The sequence below is a fragment of the Acanthochromis polyacanthus genome, chromosome 11 (genome assembly GCF_021347895.1).
Source record: "Acanthochromis polyacanthus isolate Apoly-LR-REF ecotype Palm Island chromosome 11, KAUST_Apoly_ChrSc, whole genome shotgun sequence".
Classification (NCBI taxonomy): domain Eukaryota; kingdom Metazoa; phylum Chordata; class Actinopteri; family Pomacentridae; genus Acanthochromis; species Acanthochromis polyacanthus.
Window position 1 is genome coordinate 9,101,040 of NC_067123.1, and position 12,066 is coordinate 9,113,105.

General features: G+C 37.5%; 1 long non-coding RNA gene across 1 annotated transcript in view; it reads right to left on the reverse strand.

The window, feature by feature from the left end:
- The window catches only part of LOC127536272 (uncharacterized), a 578,171-nt gene that overhangs the window by 412,106 nt on the left and 153,999 nt on the right, over positions 1–12,066 (reverse strand). The gene's annotated exons all lie outside the window — the stretch shown is intronic.

Consider the following 12,066-nt stretch of genomic DNA (forward strand, 5'->3'; position numbering starts at 1 on the left):
AGCACCTCTGGGCATTTGGATGAATGTTGTACACGCTAACTCCAGGTGTTTTCAATTTTTTGAATTTTTTTTAAAGAAATTCAATATTTGATTTTTAGGATTTATGGCCTCATAACTGTGTCAAACTACACAAAAGACATTTCTTAGCTCTTCCTACTTCTCATCAAGGTTGGTTTGTTTCCATAAAGCTGCAGGACTTCATATTGCAGTGAAAAATGAGCTGACAGTGAAGAAAAAAGTGACAGGAGAATTGAAAACAGCAAATATCAGACTCACTATATATTAAAGCAGCTGGACTGAATAAATCTCACTGGTGGTAAATGTGAAGTGACCCATTTTTCTTTTCACATCACTATTATTTTTAATCACTTTCTCAAGCAGTGTCAGATGGTAGAATATCTCTATTTCATTTCTTCTTTTGTTTATCTTTTTCACGACTACATTTGCACTTTTAAAACTATTTTTAAAAGCGAGATTTAAAACGTGGAGCCTCTAGGTCCTCTCTGTGTTCCTTTATATAGTGAAACAAGCATGAAAGTGATTCATTCAGAGCTTTTAGGGGCCCCTGTCATAGCTTGGGGGTCCCTTCTATCGTAGCCCACTTTCAGACCACTTACAGAGGCGACTGTGGCAACGCAAAGTCAAAGCCAGATGATTAATGACGTTATTAAAGAGTTTAGAGAGGTTGCGTGTTCTTCTGGCCGCAGCCAATTGAGGGTGATTTGTGAGGTGAAACAATGTGGAGGGATGAGGTGGAGCAGATGTGAGAGTCCGAATGAACAGAGAAGACCAAGTGTGTGTCTTCAGCCGGTGAAGGTATGTATGAGAGTTTAAGACACGCAAAGGTCAGACTGGGGACAGGTGGAAATAAGCCAATAAGCTGGAATCTCATTTCCTGTGAGCCGAGAAAGAGTGAAAGATGGAGGGAAAAGGAGGGGAAAAAAGAATATCATTGATCGAGTTTGGCTGTGGAGAAGGAGAGGAGAAACGGTGAATTTAAAGAAAGATGCAGAGTGAAAAAGAGGCAGTGATGTTGAGGAGGGAGGAAGGAACTGAAGAAAAGAAGAAGTGAGGAGACGAGCAGAAAATATACCAAAGAGAGAAAGCAGGAGAGTTGAAACAAAGTGCAGAGGAGAGGAAGGAAAGAGGAGGAAACATGAGGGAAGGAGACACCAGAGGAGATAACGAAGGGAGCGGAGAAACACACTGTAAAAAAAGTGATTAAAATGTGGCTGTAAGGATGCCAGAAAAACATTTTAAAAAATGGAATACTTTAAAAAAAAAAATTTAAACTGTACAAAAATGGTGCAAATGATGTAAAATATCAGTCAAATAATCATACTCGAAACTGATTTAAATACAGTAAAACTGCATAATATTATGGTTACACTAAAAAAGAACAAATTACTATTTGTAAAAACACAGATTTTAGATGTGGACATTATTTGGAGTATTGGCCTGTTTTTTTTTTACTGTCGGTGTGTAAATTAAAACTTTCTGTGATTTGACTAAATCATCCAATATTTCTGCATCACAGTTATACATATGTAATATCACAAAACAAGGAAAAACGGTAAAATTATTAAAATTCCTCGTAAACTATTTTTCATTAATGAAATGCAAATATCTATAAAATAATATTTTTGGCTGATACAGTATCAAAACAGCAAAACTAATTTTACAGTGTACAAGAATAAAATTATTTGTAAAAAAAATAAAAAATTATGATGTGGACATTATGTCCAGTTTGGGCTCATTTTTTGTTTTTTGACTGGCAACATGTAAATATATATTTCTTTTGGCAGTTTTACTAGATATTATTGTATTAAACAGGGAAAATATGTAAAATCGAAGTTTTAAAAAATCTTCCATATAAACACAAATACCTGTTAAACAATGTTTAATACATTAAACAGCATCAATTTTTAATTTATTTTTATTTTTTGAAAAAGGTGTCATTTTACAGTCAAATGTAAAGGACTTTTACAGTTTACAAAAATTACAGATTTTTGATTTGAGCACTTCTGCCTGTTTCCTTTTATGGTTAACCTGTAAATTAATACTTTTTTATGATTCTTTTTTATTTTCACTAAACATCTGTAATTTAACAAAGTTGGAAAAATCTCCAAAATAACAGCAAATTCTTGAAAAAATTACAGTTTAAACTGCAGCATGAAATGTCGGTAAAACGTGGACAATGGAGGAGCAGAGAGGAGAGAGGAAACAAGGAGAGGAGGTGAGGAGGTGAGGAGGGAAGTAGAGGTGAAGTGATGGAATGAAAAGAGATGTGGGGAAAGAAGAGGAGGAAGAAAAAGGAGAAGAAATAAGTGGAAAAGAGAAGATGTAACAATGAGAAAAGCAGAGGCAAGAGGAGAAAGGACATGTGACAAAATGAAATATTAGAGGACACAGAGAGAGAAGAGAGGATGAGGAAAAAGATGACAGGTATGGAAAAGGAGGAGAGAGAACAGACAGAGAAAAGGTGAGGAGGGAAGCAGAGGTGATGCAATGAAACTAAGAGGTGGGAAGAAATGATGAGAAACAGGAGTAGTAATGTGACAAAGAAATTATAGGAGAGAAGAAGGAATAAAAGAGAAATGGGAGGAAACCAGGAGAGAAGAGACGAGGAAAAAATGAGGAAAGCAGAGGTGAAATTATACAATGAAAAGAGGAAAGAAGAGGAGAAAAATGAGAAGAAATACACAAGAGGAAACAAAGAAATGAGAAAAGGAAAAAGAAGGGGAGATGGAGAAGCAACAACGAAAGGAAAGTAGAGGTGAAGTGATGCAATGAAAAGAGCGGAGAGGAAAGAAGAGAAGAAAAAGACAAGACGAATAAAAAGTAGTGAAGAGAGGAAATGAGGAGGAAAAGGAGGGGAGACAGAAGCAAAGAAAATGAAAGGACAGTAGAAAAGACATAAGGAGGGAAGAAAACAAGAGGAGGCGATATAAAGCAAACAAAACAGACGGAGACATGAAAGAAGAAAAAGGGAGGAGAAAAGAGAAGATGATAAAGGAAAGGAAACAAGGAGAAGAAAGAGGAAACATTGATGGAAGTGAAGAGAAGAGATGAGAGTAAAGAGGGAACAAAGTGAAATGAGTCAAAATAAGAAGAGACAGAAAACGAGGAGAAATAATAAATAAGGAGAGGATATGATAGAACAAAAATAGAGATGAAGAGAGATGAAAGAAGGAGAAAAACAAAGATGAAGGAAATGAAACAAGGAGAAGAAAGAGGAAACATCTATGATAGGAAAGAAGAGTGGATGCAAGAGGAAATAAAGTGAAAGAGACAGATGTCATGAGAAAGATGATAGAAAGAAAACAGAAAACGTGAAGAGATGAAAGGAAGAATGAGGAGAAAAATGAAAATATAGCAAGGAAAGGAAACAAGGAGAAGAGAGGAAACATTGATGGAAGAGGAGAGAAGAAGAGATGAGAGGAGAGTAGAAGGAAAGAGAGAAAACAAAGTAAAGTGGAAACAAAGGAAGAGAAGAAGAGAGAAATAAGAAAAGGAGATGATGGGAAAAACAGAAAACATGAAGAAAGATGGAATAAAGAGGGATAGAAAAGAAGATAAAGGAAAGGAAACAAGGAGAAGAGTGAGGAAGCATCGATCGAAGAGGAAAGAAGACGAGATGAAAGAAGAGTCGAAGCAAAGAGAGGAAGCAAAGTGAAATGAAGATAAAATGAGAGATGAGACACAAAACATGGAGACAATTCGAAATAAGAAGACAAGGAAAATCAAGATGAAGAAAAATGAAAGGAGGAAAAGATAAAGGAAACAAGGAGAGGAAAGAGGAGAAAAAAAACAACTAGAAGAGGAGATAAGAGAGTAAAGGCAAAGAGAGGAAACAAAGTGGAGTAGAGAAAGACCAAAATAAGGGGTGATGAGATTATAATATGACAAAGAAAACACATGAAGAGATGAAAGAAGGGATGAGAGGAGAGAAGATAGCAAAGGAAAGAAAACAAGGAAATGAATGAGGAAGCATCAGTGGAAGAGGAGACAAGAAGAGATTAAAGGAGAGTAGAGGCAAAGAGAGGAAAAGTGAAATGGAGACAGAGGCAGAAATAAGGAGAGAGATGACAGACAAAACAGAAAACGTGTGAAGAGATGAAAGAAGGAATGAGGAAGGAGACAAGATAGCAAGGAAAGGAAACAAGGAAACATCGATGACAAAGGTGCGGAGATGAGATGAAAGAAAAGATGAAAGCAGAATGGAAGCAGATTTTAAAATAGGAGAGAAAACTATGATCAAGAGACAAAGAAAAGGAGAAGAAACAAGGAGAGATGAAAGCAGAGGAGAGGTGAGTAAAAAGGGAGGGAAATGGTAATAAAAGTGACAAAGAAAAACAAAAACAGAGGAGATGAAAGAGGAGCAGAATGTCGAAGTCTTTTGGGACAAATCGACAGCTGCTCCTGAGATCCTGTTAGGACTGAAGCTACAGAAAGACTGAAAGCGTCAGAGAAAGATTTCAGCTGCAAGAAGAAAAGATTCAGAGAGAGACGCCACAGCTCTGTTATCAGCTGTTCAGGTATGATGGAGGCAGAGAGGAGTGATGGAAACTTGGACCTCCATTCTGCTCTAATGTGCAGGGAGTGGCTCCACACTTAGTCTGTCAGCTGGACTGGACTGGACCTGCACTGCCCCCTGCTGGACCAGAACCAGACTAAATGGAACAGCTCACATCCAGTCCGCAGCAGCAGTTTGGTCACTGGTCTGAGGGATTGTTTTAGGATGTTTACAGCTCTTGATTGGTGTTTCCACAGAGATTGATTCTTTGTGGTGTATAAATACCAAAAGAACCTCCAGCTCTGAACTGATTTTACACTTTAAGTTTGTTTTCCTGCAGCTGAACCAGAGATAACAGCTGGGTAATGTCTTCTGTTCTGCAGCTTTAAGGGAAACGCAACTTTCTACGATAGTACAAAATTCAACTTTAAAGCTTAAAAATCTTTTATCTTTTCCATCACTCTCTTCTCCTTTGTGATCGGGACAGATTTTCACAATAAAATCCATAACAGATGAGGATATGTCTGCGGTCTGCAGCTATTATGATTATTTTCACTGATGGTTTCTTTCTTCTTCTTTTTTTTTTTTTTTTTTTAAAAAAAGGTTTTTGGTCAACAAAATGTCAGAAAATGTTCCCCAAACTCGAAAATCACATCCTCAAATGTGTTGTTTTTAGTCCACAACCCAAATATATTCAGATTAATGTGACAGAGGAGGAAAGAAAACCAAAAATATTCCATTTAGGAAGATAGGAAAAAGAAGATTTTGACGTATTTTTCTTTTTAAAAAATGGTTGTGATTAATTTAACAGTTGACAACTAATTGATTAATAATTGCAGCTCTGAGTAGAATTTTATTGTCATTTGCACAGGTACATTACAGTACAGGTTCATTGGAATTCTTTATGGGTTTTCTCAAGTCAGTTTTAAATACAAGGAAAATAAAGTAAAAATAATGAGAATGTAACTCTGGTCAGAATGACTGTTTAGTGTTTAAAATAAAGCTGCTGTGTGTTCATATACATGCACATTATTTACAGTTTTTTTTTACAAATAGTCAAAAAATAGGCAACCTTCTGTAGAAGTGAATATTAATGCAATGCACTGTATTACTCAGTGCTTCTGAACTAACAGTGAGTTATTTTTAAGGTTTTACATGAAAACCACACCTTTATCATTTTCTTCTTTACATTTCCTGAGCTATTTTTTCTGGATTCAAGATTCTTTGATTTGTTTTTATGTTTTTAGCAGCTTTTGACTGCTTTCTTTCTTTATATTTATTTTCCTCTCTTAGCATTTTATACTGTTTTATTTATTTTTTATGCATCTTTAAGTGGTTTTATCCTGTCTTGATGTTTTGCACATCAGTTTTTGCTGCCTGTCACAACATAACGTGCAGAACTTTGGTCGACTCGGGTCGTTTCAAAATGTGCCGTGTAAAAAAAGAAAAAAAAGAATTGAAGTTGATGCAAGTTACAAGTTGATATTAATCTGACTGAATCATTGATCTACAGGAATGTGTGTAATATTACAGTTTATTAGATTTAAATGATGTCACAAGCAGCTTGAAAGGAGCTTTTTTTCAATCTCGCATCTCCAACATCACATGAAATTCAAGAGTGAGGGCTTGTGGCTGCATCTGTGTGCGTGCATGTGTGTGTGCGTGCATGTGTGTGTGTGTGTGTGTGAGACAGGCCAGAGAGCTGCTGGATGAGGAATATGGACTTTACAGTTTTCAGCCCTCTGCTTTCATCTCGCTGTGACCTCTCCTTTTGCCAGCATCAAGACAAGATGGAAGTGGTCTCAATTATTACCGGTGTGCATCTCACAAACACAAACACACACACACCTCGGTTTGAAATGAATCAGCACGGCACCTTCTCCCAGCCTCGGCCCATGCATCATCAGGGGAGAAGGTGTCGGCCGTTATTACAGGACGGAGCTCTCACTGGTTTCTTGCTCTGTACAAAAATTAAAAAAAAAGGCAGAAAGAGAGAGAGAGCGGAGTGTTGCTATGGAAACAGTTCAGACAAACGTAATTGTCTCCCTCCATCTTTGCAGGTGGAGGCAGTGGGCATTTCAGCTCCATAATCTCTCCATCTCCTCTTTGGTGACCCACCGGCCCACCAGTGTGTAATAGGTTTCCTGGAGTTACAAATACTCCGAGTGAGTCACAGTCCCTGTCGGAATATATTTATATATGATTGTGTGCATGTTAGGATCTTATTTGAGTCTACAATGAGATACTGCATCTTTACAACTCTGGAGAAAATTGACAGCCAGATACTGAAAGCTCAAGAAAAAAATGAAGTGGCTGACTTTTTTTGAACAGTTTCCTTACATTTTGAAGTAAAACGGTTTCATCATCCATTCAAAACAATAGAAATCAACACTTTTTCTGACACAACAGAGCTTCTTATTAGTTTCAGATGGATTGTATTTTCATGTTCGGAGTGCTCAATACCATTTTAAAAACAAGAAATAATCAGTTTTACGTTGAAGAATTGACTTTCTATGTGAAGAATTTAGCTTCACCAAACGGAACAGCTCATTAGCCCGTCGAACCGATAAAAACACAGAAAATGTGAGCTCAGAGCGGATTTTTTAACAATACTGAACTTCATTAAGTGGGGTCAGAGGTCAGCATGACATAACTTGGCTTTTTTGTTCACACTGTTTGCAGTTTTGCACAGGAAAACAGAAGAAGAGTCACAGCCCCTTATGAAAGCTAACTTTGCTCAGACATATTAGCACGGACTGATAAAACAAACTGTCCTTGTTCAGGCCTCAAGTACTGTTAAACTTGAATTCAAAATGAATAAATGTCAGTAGCTGCATTTGATTGTTGACCTCTGGCTCCAAAACTGAAACTAAATGCTGATTTTTAGGACTCTTTATGACTTTTTTTTGCCAGTTTGCAGAGGAGCTTTGCAGCCGGACCGACTGACTCATATCTGTTTTTATTGCTGCCGAGTTTCTTTTTTGTGCGTTTGTTGTGAGGCTGAACTTTGCGAAGGTGCACTGGAGCGTGTCACATTTTATATTTTAAAGGTCATTTACAAATGGAAGACTGGGGTCATTCTGGTGACTCAGTCCCTCAAAGTCATTTATAAAGCACTTTTAAAAGCAACGGGAGTCGAATCAAAAGTGCTATTCAGGTAAAATAAAACGACAACAAAAACCTAAATAAAAGTGATGAAATAATGGAATCATTAAAAATATAATGCAGCGATCAATAAAGTCAAGGTTCCAGGCTCTACTTAAATCAAGTGGGAGTCTGAAGCAGTGATTTAAAAGTTTCTAAAGTTGGAGCAGAGGGGGAACCTGTTGTACCGCAGTGAGAAATGCAGGAAATTGAATGCTTTGTACTCCGGTACTTTTCATCATTGTAACTCGAAGTTCAGGAGCAGCATATTGCACATTTCATAACATGAAGGAGGAAAAGATTTCGTTTTTCCTCAGGTAAAAGATCAATGAAGTGTTGAACAGGAAGCTCAGGGGAACACCTGGATTTTGTGTAGGAAGCATCTCGTAACAGGTGTGATGCTGGGGTTTTTCCCCAGCCCAGAATATCAAACTTCAGTTAATCCTGAAAGCCGACTTCATATTATCTACCTTTATTACTCTGCAAATGAATGCGGCGGAGTTATGTGAGAACTGATGTCTGTCTGTCTGTAATATTACTCAAACACAGACTAATGGATTTGCATGAAATTTGCAGGGAAAGTCAGAAATGACAAAAGGACCAAGTGATTAGATTTTGGCAGTGATGCAGCTTATAGTCTGGATCCACGGATTTGTTAAAGATTTCTGTATCATTGTGAGATCGCGGCACAGCATCACTGTCAGTAACCATGACAACAAGTGAACACTACGTCAGCTGTCTGCTGATGATCACATGATTGTGATCCTACAAATCAACCACTGAGGACTTATGCATCGGAAATGATACAAGGAACAATTGATTAAATTGTGGGGGTGTTTCTGAGTCACATCAATTCCTGCCTCCCGCTACATATTTAGGTCACACGATTCAGTATCTGTACATAATGTACTCATGCATAACTGTACTCAGCACAAGGTCATTTTGTTTGTGGGTACATCTATATTAAATGGCCACATTCGAAGGCGCCGCGATTTCTGCCACAAACTTTTTCAAGATTTCAGCTGTTGGAAATGATACGACAGAGCAGCCTTGGTGCTCAGAGTGCTTTTCTTGCATTCACATGATAATTGAATTTCGTTTCAAGCACATTTCTTAACCTTCAGCACCCACTTTGCATTGATAACACTTCCTGGAATCATTATCTAGCGTGTTAATGTAATTATAAGACACAAGCATCTGATACATCAAGTCTTTGGAGTCAAATGTACTTACATGTAGACAGAAGACAGGTTAAGTTTGTCGCTGAGATGACGTCATTTCCCAAACCTCCATATGGAAACATGAAACCATCTGATTAATAAAGCCTTCAAAGCAGATTAAAACTCACCGAGCCCTTCATGCTGTGCAGGATCTCCCTTCGCAGCCTCACTTCTTTGCGTCATGGATTCCTCTGAGACTCTGCTCCATTTCTGCAGATTTCCCAGCTGCACATTCATCCTGCGACTTCAAACACAATCCAGGTGTTCTGCTTGTTTCAGATCAGGAGACCGAGGAGGCCACCGGAGTCTTCTGAAGTCTTCATGAAACCAGCTTGACTGTCCCTTTGTGACCCGATGCATTTTCCTGCTGTTGGGTGATGGTAAACTGAGGTTGTACTGATGTTCTGCAACAACACTCAGACTTCAAATAATGATTCATTGGTATAAAGAGGCACAAAATGAGAAAAAAAAGTACATTTCCGACACCATCATCGTGCCATATTTGAGTCTATGGATTCAAAATAAAAATAAAACTCAGCATAAATGGACAATCTTTACATTTAGCAGAATTTCTCCATCTTAAAATGTCAACTTTTGGTGAATTTGTGTCCACCGCTGCCTCTGATTTCTGTTTTTGTTTGACCGTAGAGCAAAAATCTGCTGATCTGAGTCTGCATGGATTGCACTGCTGCAGCATGATTGGCTGATTGGACAGGTACGTTAGTGTGCAGGTGTTCTAAATAAAGTGCTAATAAAGTGCATTCAAAGATGAGATTCAAAGCATGCAGACAAAAAGGAAAAATGCAAAATAATTCAACACAAAGCCTTCATCAAAGATAACATTAATAAATAATAAACAGGGATCCAGTACAGCGCTTTTTCTCTAAATATTTGGTCTAAAGTCAGTGTAAAAATAGACTTTTTTTATTTACTTCTAATTCAATCTAAAAATGTATTACTTTATTGAAACAAGAACTCTCAGTACTGTACATTACAGAGGTAAAAATGTAAATATTTGACTCTGTTCACATCGGCTGTAAACAGTAATTCTGTAGCTTCAAGCGTGAACAGCAGAAGATAAGACAATATCCATTATGAAGCATGAAAAAAAAACTGCGCGATAATGGGCTTCAATTATGAGGATGTTCTCTTTGCTCGTCGAATCACAAACCTCAGCGATCGTCTCCGAGAAAACAACGATGAAAATAATGAGCAGATTTATCACATCTCCGCCTGCCGTCACAACCTCCTTGTTTTTCTCTTAAATGGAACACAAAAGACCTGAGGAAAACAAAATGTAAATTTCACTGCTATCAATGTTTCATCAATCACGACTTGAGCCGCGTTCAGAAGAATCTCTAATAAATGAAACGTGTTCAGATCTCAGCCTCTTTCCTCCCAAACGTGACGCTTCTGTGGGGACGGAAAGAAAGATGAAATAAAAAATAACAGACAATGCAAAGATACATTTTGTGTATTTTTTTGGTATTATTTCTAACTTTGATGCTAATGGCATCTAAGAGAATTATGACAGATGGGTTTTCTTCTGTACAACCCCGACAAACCAACAAAACTGTGCTGATAACTGAAGTGAAAAGAGCTGAACGCTGTGAACTTGTGATTCAAAGCTGACAGAAACTGATTTATGCAATATGTTGTGATTTACAAAACAACGCCTTTAATTCACTACATTTATGAGCTCATCGGTTGTGTTGCTTTCACCCCACAAATCCAGCACATTTTGGGATTTTAACAGTAAACAGAATTTTTAAAAATGTTGCAAAACAAAATAATGAACATGATGAGGCAGCAGCAGTGTGATGATCAAAGGGTCGTCTGAAGGCCACAAACTCAATTTAATCTGTCAAAGCCTTCAAGTTCGTGCAATTAATGTGTTTTTTTATTGTCTCGGAATAAAAGGGAAACTTGCAGATCTGCAGACGTGATGCAAAGACTGATTTATTAAACAGCCAGTTAAGCGGCGCCCCGGTGACCTCGCTGATGCTTTCTGACCACAATTACAGAGTCAGAAAACGCAGCAGCCAAGTTTTATTTTCATTAAATGAAGCAAACCACTGTTCAATTAATTTGTGGCTTCGTTTCCCAGCATTCCACTGCCTCAAAGAGACGCAAAGAAACAGGAAAATGTTGGGAGAAACCGCTGGATTTACAAAAGATTTCAACTGTGATATCATTAATAACATGTTGCACACCAGTTCACGTCTGTCTTATAGTAACACCTGCAAGCCTAAGCATCCTTTTGAACGGTTTTTATGAATTTAAAATGTCTGCTTCATACTTGCATACTGGTTATAAAGAGATATATTACCACCTAATGATATTCAAATGGAAAAAATGGAAGAAAAAGTCAGTAAAAGTTGGTGAAATCAAATGTTTATGTCACATACGTTCAGTTTTCTGTACAAAATTCACTTTGATATACTGTTTAGGGAAACAAAATGAAGGAATTTTGCAGTAAAACTAGTGCTAGAGCTGATAATTGCATTTTTTATTATCACAATATGAACATACACATCCAAAAAAAACACTGAATGTAATGCAGCTGATTAGAACAATCATTTAGTCTGCACACAAACGTGACCAATCAGATTCATTAGGTCAGCACATTTACTGTTAAACTGGATGCAATCTGCTCAATAAAACCATGTTCAAAGTCATTAATTCCACCTCTTCCGTGCGTGTTCTAAGGTTTGGAGTCTGTGTTCTATTATTAAAGCAGAAAGACACTGTGCCGCTTGTAGCAATACACTTCAATGTGTGTTTATCAAAAGTCACACAATCACACACTGCAGCTGGAATAAGGATTTCATTGCCGTTACTCTGTAGCATCCGGATATATTTCTGCACTGAACTGTAGATTTATATCATCGGAGCAGACGTCACTTTCAGTCACTGGTCAATAACCTGTCAGGACTGTTCTGGAATCAGTTTAAACTCAACCTACAAGGAACATCTGTCTACTTCGTCTGCCTCAAACAAATCTTTAAGGTAGAAACGGCAGCGTGTCGCGGTGAATCTGCTCCCCTTGTTGCTGCATTTTGAGTTACATTTGGAGGCATTTCCACTGAAAAGTGCTTCTCAGACTTTTTTTTAGTTTGCATCACTCCAACTATTTTAACTTCTCATCATATTATTAACTGATATTTTCGAACTGGCTGCCTGTTT